This window comes from Martes martes, assembly GCF_963455335.1.
Source record: "Martes martes genome assembly, chromosome: 12".
Lineage (NCBI taxonomy): Eukaryota > Metazoa > Chordata > Mammalia > Carnivora > Mustelidae > Martes > Martes martes.
Genome location: NC_137900.1, coordinates 65,981,769 through 66,007,186, shown reverse-complemented (window position 1 = coordinate 66,007,186; position 25,418 = coordinate 65,981,769).

Sequence of the window (25,418 nt, the reverse complement as noted above, 5' to 3'; positions counted from 1 at the left end):
ACTGTCAAAAACAAGACATAAATCATTCTTACAAAGTACATTATGTCTGCTCTTCACAGGGTATGATGGTTATAATTTGTACATTCAAAAACTTTGTTTTTGTGTAATACTATGTTTGGCTATTTTCCCAACTGGGGGAAAATAAAGTTGTTTCTGTTCAGCTGCTTAGATCCAAATGTTGGGAAGGCCCTTCATTGCACAACATTTCCAGTGATAAATCCAAGACTCTACTGTTTTGTTCATAGGGGCTATGAGTGTTCCGTGCTGTCAAAGTAGATTAGCCACACAAGTTGCTTTAGATGGGCCAAGTGAAGTGTCAAGGTACAGAGAGCATTATTCCTGCTGGAGCTGCTGCAGTAGCCACTGCTCAAATTGTGATGGACAGTCTTCTGGTAAAGCTGATACGCCACAACCTCATGGCTCTGGCCTTGGAAAGTGCTCATTTCAGCAGAGACTGGGCTTTCCATCAGACCTTCTCCTACAATGAAGACTCTCCAAGCACCGAGCCCACTGGCCTCTTCCCCAGGGTCCTTTCTTTCTTCACTGTCAATCCCAGCCTGGGGACTTCTGACTGGTCACCCAGCCTCTTAAGTTCTATTGTGTATCAATTAACTTTATGCACTGCTCCCTGAGGGTTTTACCTTTGGATTTCTGAAATGCTTTTCTCCTCTCAAACAGCCTGGATCTTGCACATCAGAAGAGTTGGCTTCCACAAGTATTTCTCTGAATTGGGCTGCTAAATTTAGAAGACAAAAATTAAACAGTTTCTCTTTTATAATAATCCAATCATTCTTAAAGTAATGAGTGTCTTCAGCTGAACTGGGAAAAGGTGGTGTATAGAACATAAGGGCACTGGCATATTCCAATATATTATCTCCTTACATCAGTCAGTGCTCTCTGGTGTCTTTCCTAAGAGGTGACAGGTCCAAATGATGTGGTCTTGTTTGGATTTTTATCTTTTATGCCCAAGGACTTGTCCCATAGACTAAGCAGCTGCTTCCCGCTCATCAAGGGACCCAAAGAGAGCCAGGATACTCACTGGCATGGAGCCAGTTCCTCTATTACACAATGTGTCCCATTAAGCAATATTTTTTTGTGAGACACTGTTTTAAGAGTTATTCTGAAATATGTCAAAGTGCTTCTTGGAAGTTATGACAAAACATGGACTATACATCTATTTCTTCTTGAATTAATGAGAAAGCATAATTTGAAAGTAGGCCCTAAACAAAAAGCTATAGATAAAATACCTGCTCTATTCATGCCAAAGAATGCTTCTCAAAGAGTGTTACTTGAGCATAAAAAGATCTGGTAAAATCTCCAGAACAATAACAATACCTTCTCCTGCCTAAAAATGTACTCTGTATTAGGGCTTCACATATGATAACTCATTTAATTCACCCATAACTCTATAAAGTAAATATATTCCCATTTTATTTGTAAGGAAATTGAGATTCAGAAAGATTAAAAAACTTGCCCAACTTCATACAGCCAATAAATATGGGAGCCAGAATTCAAACCCTAGTTTATCTGACTCAGAAATACCCATCAAAATGCACAGAATTCAAACCCTAGTTTATCTGACTCAGAAATACCCATCAAAATGCACAGAATGCGCATTGCTCTTGGTAGTTTTCTAATCTGGGTACCTCTACTTAACTTTGCTGTGCCTCCATTTATTCATCGTTAAAATAGAGAGGAAAATAATTAAATAACTAAAATGACTATTAAGTCATTCTGAGTTAGCATATGTAAGCCACTTAGATACTTTACATACTTGAAATGATATCTTGACATGGTAAACACAGTTATTGATCTAATGCTCTACTGACCAAATCCTCTAGAAAACAATGTGTCACATAAAGCAGTGTATTTGTGTGAGATACCAGATGAGATCTGAGAATGATTGTGCTGCATTCCTTCTTGGACTTTAGAAGAATCCATGGGGTAAACATCGAATCACATACAAAAATTTCAGGACATTCTCACCTTTTTACACTGCAAATCTGATGTCAGAAAATCGTTATGTACTAGCCATAAAACACCTGAAGAATATATTTTTTGCTGTGATATAATATAGAGTAACATCTTATAGAACAATTACTTTTTTTAAGAAAAAGCCATAATTTTATTGTCATAGTAAAGATACAGACTGAGGGTGATGGGGAGCAGAAAACCAGAACATGGGGATGAGAGTAGGAATAAGATTATAATGGTTTTTTTTAAACTTTGTTTTTTAGAGCAGTTTTAGGTTCACAGCAAAATTAGGAGGAATATACAGAGATTTCCCATATCCACCTGCCTGCACACTTGCAAACTTCCCCCATTATCAATATTCCCAACCAGAATGGTACACTTGTTACAACTCATGGACCAATACTGACACATCATAATCACCCAAATCCATAGTTTACCTTAGGGTTCACTCTTGCTGTTGTACATTCTATGGGTTTGGCCAAATGCATAATGACATCTATCCATCCTTACAGTATCAAATGGAGTCCTCTAAAAGCCCTCTATGTTCTGCCTACACACCCCTCCCCAACTCCCAATTCCTGGCAACCAGTGATCTTTTTCCTGTCTCCATAGTTTTGCCTTTTCTAGCATGTCATATAGTTGGAATAATACATTACACAGTCTTTTTAGATTGGCTTCTTTCACTTAGCAATGTGCATTTAAGATTTCCCAATGTCTTTTCATAGCATGACAGTTCATTTCTTTTTGGCACCAAGTAGTATTTCATTGTCTGGATGTAATACTTTATTTATCCATTCACCTAATGAAGGGCACCTTTGTTGCTTCCAAGTATTTGAAATTATGAATAAAGCTTCTACAAACATCCATGTGCAGGTTTTTTTCAATGTGTACTACTCTTTTTTAATTTAAATTCAATTAATTAACATATAGTGTATTATTGGTTTCAGAGGTAGAGGTCAGTGACTCATCAGTCTTATATAACACCCAGTGCTCATTACATCATATGCCCTCCTTAATGTCCATCAGCCAGTTACCCTGCCTCCCACCCCACCCCAGCAACCCTCAGTTTGTTTCCCAGAGTTAAGAGTCTCTTATGGTTTTCCTCACTCTCTATTTTCATCTTATTTTATTTTTCCTTCCCTTCCCCTATGTTCATCTGTTTTGTTTCTTAAATTCCACATATGAGTGAAATCATACAGTATTTATCTTTCTCTGACTGATTTATTTTGCTCAGCATAATACCCTCTATTTCCACCCATGTCATTGCAAATGGCAAGATTTCATTTTTTGATGGCTGCATGGTATTCCATTGTATATATATACCACATCTTCTTTATCCATTCAGTTGTTGATAGACATCTGGGCTCTTTCCGTAGTTTGGCTATTGTGGACATTGCTGCTACAAACATTGGGGTGAGTGCCCCATGTGCTAGTTTTTGTATGAACATAAATTTTCTACTCTTTTGGATAAATACCAAGGAACATGATTACTGGAATTATGTGGTAAGAATATGTTTAGTTTTGTAACCACCAAACTCTTCCAAATTGGCTATACCATTTTCCATTCTCACCAGCAATACATGAGAGTTTCTGTCGCTTCACATTTCCCCAGCATTTGGTAATGTCAGTGTTTCAGATTTTGGCCATTCTAATGGGTGTGTAGTGGTATCTTGTTTTAATTTACATTACCTTGATGACATATAATGTGAAGCATCTTTTCATATGCTTATTTCCCATCTATCTTCTTTGGTAAGGTGTCTGTTAAGGTCTTTGGTCCTTAACCAAAGGTTAAGGTTGTTTTCTTATTGTGGAGTTAAGCATCTTTTCATATGCTTATTTCCCATCTATCTTCTTTGGTAAGGTGTCTGTTAAGGTCTTTGGTCCTTAACCAAAGGTTAAGGTTGTTTTCTTATTGTGGAGTTAAGGTTAAGGTTAAGGTTGTTTTCTTATTGTGGAGTTTTAAGAGTTCTTTGTATATTTTGGGTAACAGTTCTTTATCAAATGTGTCTTTTGCAAATATTTTCTCCCAGATTATGTCTCGTCTTGTCCATCCCTTGATGTTATCTTTCACAGAGCAGAAGTTTCTAATTTTAATGAAGTCTAGCTTATGTAACAGTTCATTCTTTCATGAATCAAGCTTTTGGTGTTGTATCTAAAATGTCATCACCAAACCCAAGGTCTCTAGGTTTTCTCCTACTGTCTAGGGGTCTTATAGTTTTGCAATTTACATTTAGTTCTGTGATCCATTTTGAGCTAATTTCTGTGAAGGGCATAAAGTCTGTGTCTAGATTCATTTTCTTGTGTTTGGATGTTCCAGCACCATTTGTTGAAAAGACTATCTTGGCTCCATTGTATTTCCTTTGTCCTTTGTCAAGGATCAGTCAGCTATATTTATGTGCATCTATTTCTGGGATCTCTGTTCTATTTCATTGATCTACTCACCTAGAACAACGATTGTTTTCACCAAACTATGAGATATAAAGTAATTTAAAGATACAATGATTCAAATTTGTTAAATTTTAAGTCTCATGCATGTTTACGACTAGTGAGTGATTTTTTTCAAATTATTAGAATGCAGGTGGCTGGTTACATGGGAAATTATTAATATAGTTCAGACAGCTAAGAGTAGTCTCTGGCACAAAGCAACTAATCCCAGTTGTGCTTAATAAATATATTTTGTTCACAAAGCTCTACCCCTTTTATCTATTTCCTCTTTCTGACATCCAGAAACATGTGTGTCTTGAATTTCTAAAATAAAAATGGTCATAATCTTCTTTGCTCACTATCAATATGTAGAATTCAACAATTATTTGGGAAAAGAATGTATAAGTGGGGGAAAAAAGAACATCTCTTAATTAGGTTTGTTTGGAATTCTATGGAAAGGAAGATTTCAGATGTAAGAAAAATAATCTGAAAACATATATATTTAAATATTTACTTATTCATCAAGTCCTTATCAAATGCTATCAGCATCTCTACCTCTGTTCGATGCTCAAGGGCTAGGTGATTCTCAAAATTACATAGGTTCGTGTCCAGTAAATATATTATTTTCATATTTTATGTCCTATTCACAATTACAATTGTTACTAAATTTTGCCATTAAACTCTAGTTAATTGTAAAACCATAGTAGTTTCATGTATTTCATAAAAAATGTGATACATTTCTTGGTTAATTTGAATTATAGCACAAAATAAACATTACCAAAACTACTTGCTTTTAAGCACACATATAGAATATTTACACCTTATGTGAACTATACTTTTATCTGTTCAATAGTTGTTATCAAATGCATTCTTAAATTCACAACCTAGAATTAATATTTTTATCCCAAACATTTTAAACTAAATCATTTACATTTTTATTGGGAACCAAATCCACTCTAGCACTAATTATGTTTGTGTTCAGCTTTAAACATCCAATCATATTTGCACTCTATTTCAAGCATTCAACTTTTTCGGTGAGAATTTTATAGCTAAAAATATACATATGCTCTTTCAATGTCTCCATTTTCTGCCCCTTTGGTGCCATTAGTCAACATTAGGGAGGATTGTGATCAAGGAAAACAGCAAGTAGATAATGGAAATACCAATATAAAAATAAGACTGTGGTAGAAAATACTATGTTTATGAATTATTTCCAGCTAACACTCTGAAACTAATGAAGTCCTCTATATGATGAATATCTTAGAGATTATCAAAGAACGTGGATGCCACCTGAAATTCTCCACATTTGGGGAATGTTTTCTTTAGAAACTACACTACACTTTTAAGGGTTTTGGTTTTTTTTTTTAGTGATTGTACAGATTATGTGTTAGGTAACACAAACTTTGCATTCTGTAAAGCTGCAGAGATCTACAACATGTGATTCAGGCACATGCCAGTTTACATCATAACAAAAACTAAGGAATTATTGTTATGATATGAACTGCTTACTGGAATTCTATGATGTAGTATTTGAAATCTGAACTGCAAAAATAAAATAAAACCTATCCACTGAGATATTATAAATTCAATGGCAATATGACAATATACATGGTGTGAGTTAGGGACCCAATGTTTGTGTCCTCCCAAAATTCATATGTCAGAGCACTGCCCCTCAGTGTGATGATATTAGGAGGTGGGGTCTTTGGGAGGAAATCAGGTTTAGTTGAGATCATGCACAGAGAACCCCCATGATAAGATTAATACCTTTACAAGAAGAGGAAGAGACCTTGGAGCTTCCTCTCTCCACCTTGTGGAGGACACAGTTCTCTTCACGGCTCCATTTCCAGCAGCCAGCACAGAACCTGGCACATAGTAGGTGTTCGAGAAATACAAACATGGGGTAAGGTGGGGGTCAAAATGACCTCTGTTTCTTGGCTCTATAACCACCCATTCAGTTGTATTCAAAGAAGCCCACCAGAAGTTTCTAATGGACACTCTATGAGGTTAAACCTTTGCATGTTTTCTTAAAGCTCTAGGCCAGTTATTTTCTCTTCCCAAAGCCTGACAGTAGATGTTTCTTTAGGTACCTATAAGTAACAATGGCTAATCTTACAGAATATTAATCAGACTAACTTCTTCTTTCCTTGGCAATACATAATTGTAATAACTAATTTATTATATTATTACCCAATTAAAAATGTCTCATATAAATTCAGCAAGTCCACTTGACTTTCAAGTCTTTTTGCAGAAAAACCAGTGTAATCTTTATGAAAGAGCACAGGATTTGGGAACATATGATTTAGGTCTACTTATGGCTTTGCCTCTTAATGGCTCTGTGATCACAAATAAATTATAATTTTCCTGTGCTTAAGTTTTCTCACCAGCAAAATGAGCACAGTAATACCTAACTCACATGGTTAAATGATATAATGTATTCCCAAAGAATTTTGTACAATCTATGGAATTATAAAAATATGCCACTGAAGTTATTATAAAACTAATTTGGAAAAACACTGTACTTTATGTTTTTTAGAACCTACATGGCCCTGTTTCTTGATGTGTATAGTAACTTTTTTCTCACTAGCATGGTTTACCCAGAATCATAGATTAACTTAAATCCAGACTCTAAATAGGTGACCTAATAGAGTCACAGTGAGACACAAGAACTGTGAATTCACCAATTTCACACTCCCTGGGTCTAATTTGGCCAGACCTGAGGACGATCAATAAGATGCTTGCCTGAGAAAGAGTGTAGCATCAGGTCCACAGGGAACAGAAAATATCATTGACTGTGTAGAAGAATTACACCCCAGAAAATACAAGGAAGCCTTTATGGGAGTGAACACACTTGTTAAAATTAGCGGAGATCCTTCACTGCTAAATTTAGAAGGAAAAAACCATGAAAAACCATTACAATTCACCTGAGAAAAAGCCACCTCAAGTTTATATGGTCCACACATAGATGTATGTATGTATGTATGTATCAGTGCTACATGGTGCAAACATGAGAGAAGAATGGATGTGAGCCAGGATGCTTTGGGGAAACACTATCCTTAGTTCACAAAAGGAAAAGAGCTCACAAAAACAAAAAGAAATTTTTGCATTCATAGCCAAATTCTGCATCCATTTCTAATAATAATAATTTACATTTTCATGCAATTTGCACATATTATTGTCAGAACCCTTATGACTATTACTCCAAGTGGACTGAATCTATAAAACTTAGACTCTTTCCAACAGCTCTCTTCCACTTCTCTGAGCACAATAGCTACTAAGAAGGGCAGTCAAATGTTCCTAGAGAAGCTGTTACTGATTCCTTAATGTTGTCTTGAGAGATGCTTATGCCCCAGTCTCCCATTACATATAAATATATTTATGTAAAATATATATGTAATATTCACTCTATAGTGCTATTTTCCATAATTAAATATCTCTCTTAGTCCACCTCTCAGGAGAGACATTCAATGATTCATCCCTTGGGAGGCATATTTTTGGCTGAAAGCCTACATTTAACCACTATTGCATGCCAGTTCTAGGCACAGGGCCTGTGCAGAGAAAAGCCTCAATAAATGTAAGCTATCATTATTATTATTACTGTTTGTATCCTTCTTAAGTTCAAGGAGAAATCTGCATTTGGGAGAAGTATGATGCTTTCCCAAACATCTCATATAATTTCACCCTATTAACACAGGACTATCTTCCTGGTACTGCAGGCCTGTAACACACACACCCCCACCCCCGCCACTGCCTACCCCTCACCCCCACAGAATCAGGAGGACCAATTTTATTCTGATAAAATTTCCTTTGTGTAATGCATGAATTCCCAGATTCCCAAAATGGAAAATAAAAAGCCCTTTCCCAAAAGTCAAGAATGAACCTTGTGAGAATTCTGCTTTTTGGGGTCATAGAGCAAGCCTGAGCTGTGGAAAACAGGATCCAAATTCCAGCATCATTTACTAAACATAACATTTGGCAAATTATTTATCTCTGTAACCTTAGGCTCATCTTATACAAAATAAGGATATTAATATATTTTTGATGGTTGGTATGAAAATTAAATATTATAAATTTGATAAATGGTATCTTATTATGTCTTATCTGGAATATGGTAAGTCCCCATCAAATGCTACCCATCAATTCCTAGCCTTCTTTCTCTTATTTGTTTCTTGGAGCTATGGAATTCAAGGTGATGAAGACCTTCTCACAAGCCATAAAACAGTTTTATTTGCTGTACACTAGAAGCCAATGCAGAGTCAGTGACTAGAAGTGTCCCCCCACAGCGGTGGTTATGACAAGGTTTGAGTGATGATGAGATATGCCACTAAGTTACCAACTGATATTTTAGCTGACATTCTGGGCTGGTGGATCCTGGTTGTCTTACTCTTCTAGTGACACTTGTTCCAGGAAAGTGGTCATGACCCAGTGTAAGTAACCTCTGCATCTCCTCTGTGGATCTTGGTTCCAGAGACTATTGTAGACTTTTTTTTTTTTAATTTTTTTTTTTACATTCTCAGTATTTTTTTCTCTTTGATTTTTTAATTTATTTTTTTAATTATTTTTATTAACATATAATTTATTATTTGCCCCAGGGGTACAGGTCTGTGAATCGTCAGGCTTACACACTTCACAGCACTCACCAAAGCACATACCTTCCCCAATGTCCATAACCCCACCACCATCTCCCTACCCCACTCCCCTTGGCAACCCTCAGTTTGTTTTGTGAGATTAAGAGTCTCTCATGGTTTGTCTCCCTTCCTCCCCTACCCCCCAAACCCTTCACTCTGCCTCTCAAATTCCTTATATCAGAGAGATCATATGATAATTGTCTTTCTCTGATTGACTTATTTCGCTCAGCGTAATACCCTCTAGTTCCATCCACGTCATCACAAATGGCAAGATTTCATTTCTTTTGATGGCTTCATAGTATTCTATTGTGTATACATATACCACCTCTTCTTTATCCATTCATCTGTTGATGGACATCTAGGTTCTTTCCACAGTTTGGCTATTGTGGACATTGCTGCTATAAACATTTGGGTGCATGTGCCCCTTCAGATCACCACATTTGTTGTTTAGGGTAAATACCCAGTAGTGCAGTTGCTGGGTCGTAGAGTAGCTCTATTTGCAACTTTTTGAGGAAGCTCCATGCTGTTTTCCAGAGTGGCTGCACCATCTTGCATTCCCACCAACAGTGTAGGAGGGTTCCCCTTTCTCCAAATCCTCTCCAACATCTGTTATTTCCTGACTTGTTCATTTTAGCCATTCTGACTGGTGCGAGGTGTGGTTTTGATTTGTATTTCCCTGATGCCCAGTGATGTTGAGCACTTTTTCATGTGTCTGTTTGTCATCTGGATGTCTTCTTTGCAGAAATGTCTGTTCATGTCCTCTGCCTATTTGTTGATTGGATTATTTGTTCTTTAGGTGTTGAGTTTGATAAGTTCTTTATAGATTTTGGATACTAGCCCTTTATCTGATATGCCTATTGTAGATTTTTAAAGACAGCTTCTATGCTCTCTGAGAGTCAATGAGTAATTTGGAAACAGCCAAAAATCATTTCAAATTTGAGCAGATGATCAAGCTAAAATGACAAAATTAAGAATGTTTTTGGCAATGGCCAGATGATTGCCTCCAGCATGATTACTTAAAAAAAATACACACACAACTAAGTGCATTCATGGGTGTGTTTATAAAACAAACAAACCAGTCTCTGCACCTTTTCAAAAGTTATTTTCCCATTGTGAAGATGAGCATATGCCATTACCAGTACATGAGGATGATATTAAAGTGTTTTTTTTTTTTTAAGAATTTAGAAATAAGATTTACACACAATGGATAGGACTAGTCAATGATGGAAGTGAACCAGAAATGCCTGTGAAAGAAACAGATGTGACTTGGGAGGGAACAGAGGGAAGCAGGCTGGATTGTGATACTATTTGGTAAGCAGAAACCTAATTAATTACATGCAAAGATGAAGGTCAGCATAATGCATGGAAAAGAGAAAGACAGAGCCAGAGGCTGACCGTGTTTCATTCAGCACTGTTCAGACAGAGGAGTACAAGCTTTCCCATCATTGGAGAGGTGATTTCTGCTGTGGGCAGGGATGATTTATTATGTTTCCCTCTGGCCATGATAAAATATCTCTCAAGACTAACCACCTTCATTTGCTCGGATTATAGCCTAGGCAAGTGACCTTCTGATCACACTGGAAGGTGACAGCCTAAGGGCTGACCCTGGGCCATGGCAAACTCTCCAAGATAATGTGACGTTTTAAGACCCCTCATAAAACCCCAGTTAGTCTTCTGGCAAAAGCCACCCTTTCTGCCTACAAAATCTGGCCATGACTGGAGATCTGAAAGTAGAGAAAATTATTCAGAAAACTGAAATCACCTAAAACTTACAACCCAGAAACAATTACCATTAACATGTTGGTGTACTTCATCTGAACTGGTGTTTTGTATTTTTTTTTATTACAAAATTATTTTACGTAACTGAAATCAAATTGTATATTGAGTTTTTCATTTTGCTGTTTGTTAAGCATTACAACCTATTTTCTGAATTACTTAAAGTATCCATAAACATAACCACTGAAATTACATAATATCTCACCAAGTGATTTTTTTTTTCAGTATACTTAACTAATCTTTTATTACTGGATGTCTGGGTGACCTCTAATTCTTTTCTTCTTTTGTGAAGAATGCTATAATAGGCCTCCTAATACAAAAGGCTGATTCTCTATTTGAGATTATTTCTTTGGTTCAAGTCCTCCCTGTTGATTTGTAAGTTTACTGAGCTTCTTGTTTCTACATCTAACTGCCCACTGGACTCCTCACACTTGAAACTCAACGTCCCCAAGCGGAAAGATGCAGAGAGCCCACCGCTGGCCTCAGCTTCTGTTTCAGAAGAAACCTGTCCTCAAGAGTGAGCCAGAGAATTGCTGGCAGAGGAAAGTGACAGCCACTGATGAGAGTGAGGGCTAGGGAGGGGAGGGAAGAGCCAGCCCTCACCACCAGCCTTTAAAATCTGGACCTATGGATCTTGTAAACTTTGACAGATGACAGCGTTGTGACATTACCCTCTATTTCAAAAACTCATTTATTGTCTCCTTCATTACCCTATCCATGTTCACAATAGTCCTGGCTCTAAGGCAGCTTCTCATATAAACCCCATTTTAATGAGACTCAGAAAATTTAAGGGCCTCATCCAAAGTCACGCATGTAATACGTAGTAAAACTCTATTCCAACCAGATCTGTTGACTCTGAGTTTGTAATATTTCCACTCCCCCGTGATGTTTCCTCTCCAACAGTTACGTTGGGGTGGAAGGGAAAATAAACCAGGCTGCCAGAGCTTTTATTATTCCTTTTAAATGTGTTTGAGAGGCAGTGGTGGCAAGCATCAATCTGTGATTCTAAACAAACACAGTTTAAAATCCCACGTGGACTATCTCGCACACTGATCCACCTGAGGCCCCCAGTCTGAGCGATGATAGAAGCAGCTGGAGATCTGCAGCAGTTATGGGAGATTATATATGTTCTGGGAGCTCAGGAGGTCTAAGCACTCCACTATCTATAATTGAAAATGTACTGAAGCAAATGGAAGCTTGTGATCCCATGTGTATTTTATCAGATGCTTTGGACATTAAAGGAATTCCTAGAAAATTATAAATTGAAACACTTGTCACGTAGTGGTAACAGGGAAAAAAAAAACACATACTCAGACTTCGGAAAGAAAAGAATAAATTGTCCATAAAATAATTCATAATAGATTTGCAGCTAGAACTGGTTATGAGAGAGTAATGTGGTATAAAAGATAAGAAATGGAATTCCAAAGATGCACGGGAAACACTGCTAATTCTTTACAGTAGAGCAAGAATAATTGTACAGACACAGTTAATTGTTCTGCGTGGGATGCAAGGGGAAGACAAATATAAGGAATAAGAGCATTACTTGAGGCATGTGAAGAAATAGAGGAAATATATGTTTCTTTATTTCTAATTCTATAAGAAGGAAATTACACTCAAAGTAAAATCAACAAACTGCATTCACAATAAAACGTACTACAAAAACAAAAATGTGTGCCCTCATTTTCTCATTTTGTGGTAAGAGGGACTCCTCAAAGAATCAAAAATCAGTTTTAGTAAAATGTACAGGTACATGATTTAATCATGTGCTGCAAAGATACTTCCAGACAAGATGATGGTGAGAGCTGCCCTTCCCCAAATTCCCAAGAAAATGAACAACGAAATGTACAAATAGGATCCACACAGAAGAAATTGGGAATAGGTGCTTGGAAGAACAGTGCTAACCAGACCAGATTAATGGAACCCACGGAAAACAGACAGGAGATGTGTTCCTGAGAAATCAGCTCACCTGGAAAGCAAATGAAAGAAGCTCCTAGCTTGGATAGTTAGAGTTGGAGGACAAGAGGAGGCTGAGGAGTTGATGGGAACTGCACCACCTGAAACATTTTGTGGTGTGGCAGCAACGGGCACAATACCAAAGATCACCACTGTATATAGTGTATACAAGTAGAAACGTATGAAACAAATGGAGAAGTGGGTTTGTGTGTTGTAGGATGTGTGTGCATTGTGCACATGTGTGTGTGTATGCATGTGTCTATTATAGGGAAGGCTTTTATGGGGATCTAGTCTGTAACAGAAGTGAATAATAGGGAGTCTACTCTTTGGCTTGAGCTGATAATCTATTTTCTCCCCTCTTTGTCCTTCCTTCCTACCTGCATTTAAGTTTCCTCTGTAAAATCTTTAGACAAGGACATGCGCCATCTCTGACAGTCCCTTCGGAATTTCATTCCCAGTAGCGGGCCAGTATAGACTAGGACATTGAAGCTATGAAAAACTGCTGCTGTTCAAAGAAAAGGGGAAATTGGCAGGTATTTTTTTTTTTTATGCTGCCTTTATCAGGTTTTGATGTCAGAGTTATTCTTTAAAATGGATTCAAGAGCAACTAGTTCCATGAACAGGAATAGTTTAGCATAGAAATAACTCATTTAAAAGGTTGGCTAAACCTCAGGTATAAAAATAATCTAGACCCCGAGCTATTTTAGGAGAGAATTCTTGGACAATCTTTCATAATGTTCCTTCTTTTTATTGGGTTTTTTAATCTTGTACAGTTCTTGAATCAAATTTGTTTGGGGCTTCCCTCAAAAGTTCCATAGAAATAATAAGAGGACTGTCTTAAAAAACTTTTGCTCTGCCACTCACACTCGGTTTCAAAGGCTCCGCCACACACCACATCACACATTAACTTCTTGGCAGGGGGAGTGTAAAATAATTGGCAGAAAAGATCTTGGAAAGTTTTTAAAATTTTTATTCTAATTTAAAGTAATATATTCACATAATTCAAAATTATAAAGATTTGTAAATGCATGCATGAAAAGTCCCCATACTTTTTTGTCCCCAAGCTATGTGGTTCCATTACCAGGATGGAGTTGATTTACTGTGTATCTTCAAACAATGTGTAAAGTTTTCTTTTTTGGCATTAATAATTGGAGTTCCAACCTCATTTCTTGTACTCTGGTATTTTTGTGTCTTTGTGCTTCCATGCTTGCAGCTTTCGGAATGCCATGTATCCTGAATCGAAGCCCTGTGCCCAGAGTGCCTGGTCCATAACGGGGTCCTGGCTCAGGCCTTTCCCAACAACGCCCTACCTTACACTGGCACACCTCTGGAACAACCCCACCACCACTACACCCTCCCTGTACCTTGGGCAGAAAATGAGTCAGAAAGGCTTCTAAATGGATGAATCACTTACTCAGATTTTTTAAAATCCCAAGGGGCAATTTGTAAAGAGGGGCACCTTAAACCTGCTATTCTTGGCTCAAAGAACAAGCACCTCTACTTCCCCTTTTCTACGGAAGCATATTGGAAATTTGCAGAAGTGGGCGTTGCGGACTGTGTGAGGCTACAGAGATTTGTAAGATTTATAGGGGTTACATTCTTCCCAGAGTAGGTGCTACTTAACCATACAGGAACTCTATTGCAGAGCATTCAAAAAAGCATGCATTTTATGGTTCAATTATTTAGAGATAATATGAGTGTGGTTTTGTATATATACAAGCTGCCACTTTTAAGATACCATTGGATATAATTCCAGACCTCGTTCAATGTGTTTATACATATACTACATGTTTTGGGGTATGTACATATATAATAATATACAGATTCCTCTTCTAGGACCTTGAGCACTACCTCCTGAAATGGCACCAGAGGGGTCCATCCACCTTGGGAGAGGGGGAATCAGTGGAGTCTGTCTAAAATTGGAAAAAAGATCACTGAAGCTTATTAAAAGGCCAGTCAGCTCATGTGTTTTTGCAGCTTGGCTGAGCAAATGCTGCTGCACGGAAGAGAAACAGGCTCATTCGCGTTAATAGTCACATCACATTCCAAAGGCAGCTGAGATCTGGAGGCAGAGTTGTGACTTCTGTATTTCAGGGTTGGAAGACAACTTGACAGAGGTCACTGGTCACCTGCTCCCCTGCCTAGGGTGTGAAGTGGACACGCTACTGTGCCTGATGTAATGTCCGCAGCCCCTGAATCTGTAGACATCAGAGCCCCCATGAGGGTTTAGCTCTTCCTCCTTTATTCATGAAGCAAATCTCCTAATAAAGTTTTAGTGATTACATGGGATTTTGTTACTTGAAAGCACTTTGCAAATATTAAATGCTAAGACTTTTGGAGTGGTAGCCGAGGTGGTCAAGAGCCCTGTATCTGGCCATGCTTCTGATGACGGTGACAACACTGGCACAAAGTGGAATTCCTTGACATGAAACTCAAGTCTAACTTTAAGTTCAATCATGTTCATGGAAGTTCAGTTTTCTATCTACCTAGAACTATCAACATTCTGATCTAACAACTACAGATGAAATTTGGCATTTATGTAAAGACAAAATGATTTGTTACATTTATATAAAGACAAAATAATAGGGATAAAGAAGTTTGAGTATCCTGAAGACAATCATCATTGTTTTCCTTCAACTGTAACTAAATGAGAACTAAAATAATAGTAACAAAGGGATGAAAAACAGTAGAAGCTGAAGTTGAACCGTCTCCAGAGAGATAGTCTGTTCCTTAAGAAAACCAGCAGAAGGAAAACTTTAGGTGATAAATACCACCAAAGGCTTTTAGAACTGACTGCAGCATTTTTAGGAGTCTTCCGCAATCATCACTCAAATGCCAGTAATCACAAGGGGAAAAGAAGACTGCAAAAACAGGAAACTCCCAAATCAGAAACAAGGACTTAGTCTCTTTGTAATTGCAAGCAGTTAGTAATTACTTACATTTAGAATGATCCTGACACGGTGATCGTAATGGTGAAAAAAATATGTATGTACTACTTAACATCATGTCTGGAACAGAATAAACATGTGGTTTATATTGCCATTATATTGAAATTTATTATTACAGTCAACAGCAAAGAAAAGCAGAACTAAAGTTGAGGACAAACTACTATCTAAATTCAGCAAATGACAATTCTGTGCTTAGTGGGTATAAGGATGTTGGTGATGATGTCACTCTAAAATAGAGAAGAGCTAAAAAAAATATAAGACAAGAGGAGTAAAAGAAAGATGAGATCCCTTCTAAGTTGGGATTTAATATTAAGTGACTTTGACCATCTCTACTGAGCCAACTATCACGGTAAGAGCTCTCTCCATTCTAAAGACACACCAAAAAAGCCACATGCACTCTCAGTCCTCAGCTGCAATCTAGAGGCCTCAGTGCATCCCACTGGCAGAATCAACTCGACTGCTCCTAATCATAGGCTCTGTCTTCAAGTGTCCTGCTGATCAAGAGTTAAATCTCTGCATCCAAACTACTGGGTATTTACCCCAAAGATACAGAAGGGGTGAAAAGAAGGGCCATCTGTACCCCAATGTTCATAACAGCAATGGTCACAATTGCCAAACTGTGGAAAGAACCAAGATGCCCTTCAACAGATAAATGGGTAAAGAAGATATGGTCCATATATGCAACGGAATATTACACCTCCATTAGAAAGGATGAATACCCAACTTCTGTATCAACATGGGCGGGACTAGAGATTATGCTGAGGGAAATAATTCAAGCAGAGAGGGTCAATTATCATGTGGTTTCACTTACTTGTGGAGCATAAGGAATAACATGGAGGACATTAGGAGAAGGAAAGGAAAAGTGAATTGGGGGAAATTGGAGGGAGAGACAAAGCATGAGAGACTGTGGAGTCTGAAACAAACTGAGGGTTTTGGAGGGAAGCAGGTGGAGGGTTAGGTGAACCTGGTGGTAGATATTAATGTATTGCATGGAGCACTGGGTGTGGTGCATAAACAGTGAATCTTGGAACACTGAAAAAATAAAATTTTTTTAAAAAAAAATCTCTGCATCCAAGTACTGCTCCAAACTAAGAAAATGAAAAAGAAAAAGAGATCTTTCCTGATTAAGGAAATCACAGGTGTTGCAGTATATTAGTGTTTGAAAAAAGACATTATAATATAATACAGTTCTTTAAAATTTTATGTAAATATTCCTAAATTATTCTGTGATTACTTTCTTTGAAAATTAAGAGACAATGATGAGAATTATAAGAAATGTCTCCTAATTTCCTTTCCTTTAAAGTAACACAAATTTTCTCACTTTCCATCAGCAACATCACAAATATGTGTCTCTATATGGCACCCCAGTTGACTTATAAGAAATCCTCACACGGGGTGATTGTGATCTAAAATTGTATAACCTTATTTGGGCCAAGTTTTAATTTTTTCATGTCCGTATCAAAATAATAGTACAAAACTTACCTGGCAAAGTAAAAATTACTTTTTCCATTTTTATTTTCATAGATATTTATAATCTTTTGTAGGAAAAAAAAGGTATGAAAAATACTGAAGCTTCCAAAATGTTTCTAGATTTCCCTTGCTGTACAATATATACACTATTACTAAGCAGGAAATATATTCTATCTGATAACTATCTAGATAAATAAAATAAATTTGAATTCTTATCACAAAAAATATTGGACTGATGCAAATAAAAAAAAAACTTTCTCAGCAAAACCTGGAATCAAGCTTAAGGACCCCGAGGTATTTTAGTAAGTCACCTAAAATAAAAGGGAATGAAATACACAAGGATGATCCCTTGATCTCTCTGAACCAACTCATATTAAACATTTATTACCTGACTTCTAGAAATTCAGAATCTCAGAACTGAATAAGACACAGGCCCTGGTCTCAAGGAGCTCAAAGTATAATACGGGAAGTAAGAATAATGGTAACTTTATAATACTTGGCACTGTCCAAAATACCATTGTTCCCTTAACAGTTTCTTTGCCAACCAAGGGCTTCATCTAGCAATTTCCTGAAAGGCTTCTCTCATTCTGGAGAGTTGCCTAAAGAATATTTCCAGACATTGCCTCTGGGACACATTCAATCTGACTTGCCTATGCCGTTTCCAGACCTTTGCTTCATATGTTGCTTTCTGTCTTCACTCCCAACTTGGTCTTGCACACTTTGGAGCTTCTTTTTCTACCTGAGCTCATCCTTGCCTAGGATTTAGAAACTGGTTTCCCTTTACACCACACCTCATGGTTGCCTCCTATTCTCACTCATTCCTGATTGGGATTCCCTGATTGGGATGGATCTTGGAACTCCAGCTGGGCCTGAGCTCTGGGCATTCTCTCGTTCTTTTGGAAAGTCAGGGAATCTTCTCAATGAACTCAACATAATGAAATGAGGTTTAGAAAAATGCAGGAACACTTAAATTGATCCCACAAGGACAATGAATTGCCAAGTGCCTGAGCAACTCAAAGTTAATGGCAATGATGACAGCCATCATTTATCCTTAGGTATATCCTTATTTACAGGTAAGGAAATAGGTTCACATGGGTTAAATAACTTGCCCAAATGTCATACAGCTTGTGAATGTGAAAGATGGAGCTAATATTCAATCCCAAATTCACTAAGCTCTAAACCTTACTCCATGTAAGATCACATAGTTCTTATTTCGTTCTATTTTTTAAGGACAATATCACCAATATCACTAGATTTAATTAGATGGCAAATACTGTAACAGAGGCACTCAAGGCCACTGTCATTCAAGATAATAACTGCTACTCTTATTTGCTTACTATATGCCAGGTACAAGGCTATATTCTTTATTGAAATCATTTTATTTAAACGTCAAAAACCATAGGATACATACTACTGTTATTTTCATTTTACAAATGAAAAAAAAAAAAAAACAAAAACCAATGCTCAGAGAAGTAACTGGCTGACGTCCCAGAGCTATTAAGTGGTAGAGTCAAAATACTTTGAATTTAGAGCCTATGACACTGATGACCATGCTTCCCCATCCTACCAGCCCATTAGCTTGACAGATGTGAGGGAATCCAGTCTCAAAAGGCTTTTACCCAATTTCCCTTGCTTGGATGCCATCTCTCCCCTCTTCACCATTCCTGCAGCTTCCAACAATATACAAGATCAACCCTTGCTGACATGAGATCTTACCCATAAATGTAACTGGTAAAAATAGGTCCCCAAGCAAAGTCTGAGTTAGACTTTCCTTACCTCTTTCCATGCAGAGGTTGCCTACATCCTGTAAGGACATATATCTTGCTATCATAATATATGACAGCTACAATCTGTTCCAAAACTGGAGGAGATATAAAACATAAAATGCCTAAAAGGCATGAACTGGCAAGAGAGAGAAACCCTTATTAGAAAAACTGGATACGCTTGACCATGGCAATGATATATTGTAATGTTGTTTACATGAGTATTACTCAGATTGTCATCCATTGACCTAATTGCCTTAGAATCATTTGGGATAGTTTTAAATGCAGCTACCTAGAGCTCCCTATGTCTGTCTCCAGAAACTCTGGAGAGCAGATGAGGCTCAAGAAATTTATTTAACAATTAACAAGCTCCCTAGTGTTTTGAACGTAGATGCACCTCAGAACCACGCCCACACTGTGCTTATATGATCTTAAGTATAATTTGTTTTTGCAACTGTTTGACAGATTAAGATTTACATTACTTCAGGACTGACAGAATAATTTTTCTTATTATCAAAATAGTTTATAGATGCTATGGATTCATCCAAAATTTATGCACTTCAATTGTCATAAAGGCCCAGCATGTGCCCACCCCCACCCCACCAATACCTCTAAAAGTAGCAAAATAAATCAGGTCGAGCACATGTTTTTTGCTTATTACATCATACTGATTTTTAAATGCATTAGTCCAAGTACTGCAGAGAGATGCTAATCAGTACTTTGAGAACAAAGGGTTTTACGCTCAAAAAAAGCTTGGGAAACTGCCTTGCTAAATCCTTCTCCTGAGGATTCACAGTACATACTAAAGATCTGAGATGCTCCAGAGTGCAAAAGAAACTTGCCAACTTCGTTTAATATTTAACAAACAAACTTATTTGGGTAGAGGACAATCTTTTCCTTCTTTTTGGCTCATTCTTCACCACCAATTTGCTTTGCTCTGAATTCATGTACTTAACAGATATATATTACAAATATATGCAGCCACCATAAGTTAGGCAGTGTGTTCGATTCAAGGATAGAATGGTGAACCAGTTAGACAGACTCTTCAATGCCCACATTCATTACCGGGTGGAACTTGTCAAATCACGAAGTTTCCTCATAGCCCCAGGGGCCCTGATGCAATACAGTTGGCTTTATTGCCTCAGTTCCACCACTGAGCTGACCTCAGTTACAGTTTACAAGAGACCGAGAATCTCCAAACCAACTCAGAGCAGCTGCTGAGCTGGGCTCGACAAGCCCAGGGAGGTCCCAAATAGTTGCATACCCAAGTTGCTCCAAGTAGAGTATCACAGGACCCGTCTCGCTGTACTTGAGAGTGCAAAGGCTGCGTAAAAACAGGCATTTGAACTAGTTGTTGAAATAAAATTTAACCCATGGATTTATACTGGACGGTAGTCCTCTTCATGGCATGGAATACTGCCAATGGTCTGTAAGGCTATTTCGAATGTCCACTGTCAAATGAAGTAGGTAATTGTAGGACTTATCTGAGAAGTCAGGTGGCTATGCTTTGTTTTATACTTTTGTTGTTGTCAGATGATTTTCCTCCTGAAATAAGGGACATTGAACAAGTCCACTAAAGGGGCAGGTCGTCGTATTACTCATCTCATCGCGTTGAGGAAGACTGAAAGAATGCGAAATCAGTGGCTTATGTCAGAATTGATTTGGGGGGTTTATTTATTTCAGTGACCATCCCAACGATAGGTACTTCAGGCTGTCATTTCTATACTGTGTATGTCCTCACATGAGTTATAATTCAGATGACCATGATTTTGTTTTTGCAAACAATGCCTTCAAACATGGAAAACCTGCATCTTATAAGAAGTTTTATGATTTTAGACTCTCCCTTAGTTCTCTCCTGTGACAGAGGAGATAGTAGCAGGAATTTAAGAATGGAAATGAGATCAAAACCGAGATCACTTGCCCATTCGTGTACCAATCTTTCTCTACTGGTACGTATTCTACATCACTCAGGTATAACGTCATCATGCATACCTAAACCTGTGACAACAGAAGATGCTGGTAACCCTCAGGAAGAATAAGGTGACTCACTTTGGCACCCTGAATTCTAGACATCAGCTGGATCTGCCCTGCTCATCAACAGTGATACTGCTGCCCCATCACGCACACATCTATATTATGGCTATTAGTTTTGAATGCCCAAGTATTGCTCCCATTTTTATCTGGTCAAATAATAGAAGGCTTTGTTTCAGAATGTGAACAAAATGGACAAAATCAGTCACCTAGACCAAACCAAATATGTTCCCTCCTTTGAAAATGTATGTTTCTTTGAGGCCACAGCATTGTCTTCCCTCTATTTATTCAAGAATTTTTTAGCAAAAGTATCCTATCTGCCAGAAACTCAGCCAGGTGCTGGAGGTCCAACAGAGAAAATAAGACAATGCCTGAAATTAAAAGTACATCTTATGAAGCCATATAAGGTTTGATTCTGAGTATGCCAAACTAAGAGTCTTAGTTTTGAAGTTGCCTGATAGTTTGGGTCTTGTAGGCCTATCAAACGCTCCTAAATTCACTCCTACCCCAGTCCACTTTGGGGATATTTATGGAATCCTAACTCTCAGCTGAAGGACTTGCAAAAGGAATACTATGTAGAAAATATAAAGGAAAAAAAAATGAGGCTCATTTGGGAGGAAGGCTCTTAAAAAAAAAAGATATCTGAAATGGAAATGGAATTAGGTGACCTAATCCCTTCTGCAAAGGAATATGGTGCGCAAGGTCATGTCTAATGGTTGAGAAGTCTCTACCATGAGCCAGTCATCAGAGGTACTGCTCGGCCAATGTAAAGTTTATCATTTAACACAAAAAGGGAAAAAAATGGAAGTTGTGCTTTGCCGTTTATACTTTGAATTTTGAGAACTACCATCTGGTTTTTAACGAGGAAAAACAACACGAATAGGAAATCAGTATTCCATTACCAAATGGTTAGGTTTCAGTTTTTAGTAGAAAGATTTGAAATTTTTTATATCCATCATTTATTTACCTTTTAACATGCGGGTTTCTTATTTGTATTTATTATTTTTCAGTGAATAAAATCATAAAATCCATATTGAGTCTTCTAAAGTGCTCTTAGAGAGGACAGTACCACTACAAGTGGAGTATAAATGCAGTATGTGTATGTATTTGCACACAGAAAACTTTATAGCACTAAACAATTCATCCTTGTAACTTTGTGATAGCACTTTATGAGGTGGCTTTAAACAAGAGGTAGAAGAAACCAGAGCTATTTGTGTTGTTCTCAAGAGAATAAAAGCTTTTTCCTTGAGTTCTCTGACGCATGTAATGTTTGAGATTTACAGATATAGCACCCATTTCCCCTGAGAATAAAATCAACCCCCACCCCCCGGCAGAAAAATAACTCTGCAACACGTAATGAGCAGACAGTCTATTTCATCAGCTCCTCAAAAGCTATGGAAATGTGAAAAAAAATTTTTTTTTAATTACGTTGCAAAAGTGCGTGTTTCCTCAACAGAGCTGATGGTTCACTGTGTTCGACCAAGAGAAATGGCCTAGAATTACTGAAGTCACCTCTTTCTCCCTTGCCCTCTGCTCATCATGGTTCATTCCTCTACCGCATACAAATCCTGCAGTTCCCAAGGAGGCTCTGCAATCAAGGAGAGCTGTTCACAGTCTCACTGGTCAGCTTTTCCTGTTGTTTACACCGCCGGGAATCCCCCCAAATGCTCCAAGTGTTCAGGAACATTGACAGGTAACTAGAGGATGAAATCCTCCCTCTTTTCCAAGACAAAGCTGCTTCATCACCAAACTCTGGAGTTTCCTTCTGTCCCTTCCTCAACTTCTACAGCCTGGCTTTCCCCCACAGGACGTGAGTGACACAAGGTCCTGTCTGCATGTTTTCCCCTCTCACGGTGCTGGACTCTCAGTCACTCCCTTCTTTCTGACCCTCCCAACTGACCCTTCCCTATCATTTCTCAAGCCGGGTTTCCTCCAACATGTCTGACTCTCCTTCTCAGCGTGTCTTGCCTTCTTGTCCTTTAAATATTTCCGTTCCTGGCGTTTCATCCCCAGTCTTCTTTCCTGTATACTCTCCTTAAGCTGGGATTCCTTAGGTAAGACAACTCTCCTCTCTGGTCCTCAGTCTACACATGTGCAGAGGGAAAAAGATATTGGGCTGGACAATTTTTGAGGTTTAATCCCCTTGTCAAATTCTGTGATGATAATTCAGAGAGAAGAAGTGGACAGTGGAGAAAGAGAACTACATGTCCCAAACTGGAAAAATGTGAACTCAGGAGAATGAACCTCAGGACGGGCATCATGAGAAAACTGGGTTCCACAGCTCAGAAGGGACCAGGGCGGGTCTCACAGTGAGGACCCAGCAACCTTGTGGCTCTCATCCCCTTGGGCCCCATTGAGTTTCTCTAAGGAATATCACAGGCAGCTTGGAAAGCAGAAATAAATCACACAAGGGAGGCCTAAGAAGTGCCTGGGGAAGGGGTCTGAATGTACTGACTTCTTGTCCTTCCTTCTTGATCCAGAAAGAGACAAGCAAGGTAGAACCAACACTCCCTCAAAGGCTGCTCACAGCTCACCTGGTTTTGCTCCAGGAATTGCAAGCATCAGACACCTGACTCCACTATTCAGTTAGGGTTCACCCAAGATTTAAAACTCGCTAACGTATTCTTTAATCAAGGACTCTAAGATAAACAATAGGCTGCTTGATAATGTAAGTATTCTGGAATGAAAACTCCACACACATGCTTTATGGGTAATTTATACATGAAAGTTATAAAGAATATTCATTTGGGGGGGGGGTCTGGGTGGCACAGTTGGTTAAGCATCTGACTCTTGGTTTTGGCACAGGTCTTGATCTCAGGGTTGTGAAATTGAGCCCCGCATTGGGCTCTGGGCTGAGCACAGAGTCCACTGGAGTTTCTCTCTCAAATAAATAAATCTTTAACAACAACAAAAAAAGGGTATTCATTTAGGAGCTGAATAAATGTTCAGCTATTCCCCATTAGGGAGCCGGTACGAACCTTCACCAGATGGGACTAAAGGCTTCTGCTCTGTTTCCCAAATTCAACCCTGCCTGCACTGGATGTCTCTTTGTGTTTGGGGGCCCTTAACGCTATCCTCTGTCACTGCTGTCGAAGAGTGCCAATGCCAATAAATCTACAAAACGCCTGCAGCACATGACTTGTTACGTAAGGGTTAATAATTATAAGGCTATTATTACAAGACCTGTTCCACAAGGTTCAGGTTCCAATAATGTCTTCTCTTCTTTTTTCCCCACTTGGTCATATTTATTTAGAATAGTGGTTCTCAACTGGGGAACCCCAAGAAACATTTGGCCAAGTCTGGAGACGATTTTGGTTGTCACACTGGCAGGATGAGACGGTATTGGCATTCAGCAGGTAAAGGTCAGCAATGCTGCTAAACATTCTACAGTCTACAGAACAGAGCCCATAAAAAAAATAATCATTTGACCCAAAATGTCAACAGTGCCAAGGCTGAGAAACTCTTACTAATGACCAATTCAGAGAATCATCTATCAAGATCCATGGGAAGTCCAGTATCAGTCACCCAGGGACTCTCTCTCCCCTTCCTTCCCCACCTTTTGAGGGTTTAGAGAAAGCCTGAGAAGAGACCCGTGGAACCCCTAGTTTGCCTCTCAGTCTGTGGTTACTTGATGTTGCTCAGGTGGCCACATGGTACCAGCGGTCTGACACACAAGGGGTTAACCCTTACCTCTAGTTTGCCCACAACAGCCCCTGATTAGCACCAGAAATATCTTGATGTTGCCATGAGGATCTGGCAATACCTAAAAGTTTTCTTTTCCTTCTCTAGAAGTGAGGAGAGCTGGGGCTTTAGTCAGGTTATGCCTTCATGAACCTCCTAATGGGGTAATTCGTTATGCCTTTCAATTCTCGCCAATGAGGCCATGGCAGTGAAAAACAAAGCACGTAGTAATTTCCTAGAAGGCCCATCTGCTATGTTAAATTCTCAGGAACTCCCCTGCTTCTGGTAATGACTTGTCTCACTCTTGCTGCCTGGCACTGTCTGGGCCTCTACCTGACTTCTCCCAAACTGGGGCCTCTGAGTCTTGAATTCTGCCCCTGGGAATACGGCATACATTTTTATCAGCCCCGTGGGAATGGGAAATGTGAGAAGATTGGCCCCCTTTGGAGAGAAGGGTAGCCCTGGATACAATGGCTGACCACGGCTCTTCCACTGCCCGCCTGCCACTACGCATCCTCATCGTCAGTGACGATTTGACATCCTCCCGTTGGCCCAAGCAGTATGCAATGTGTGCCAACTCCAGGTCTTCATCAAAATACTTATGTCATGGGATTGTAATGATCGGGGTACCCGTTTGTTTTCCCCAAGGGCTTCTGAGCTCTTTGAGGAAAAGACTGTGTCTTAGTCATCTACAAAGTCAGCACAACGCCCAGTGCCTAGAACGTAGGGAGCAGTCGGAATTACAGAAGGAAAAAAGCGACTGAATGAAATAT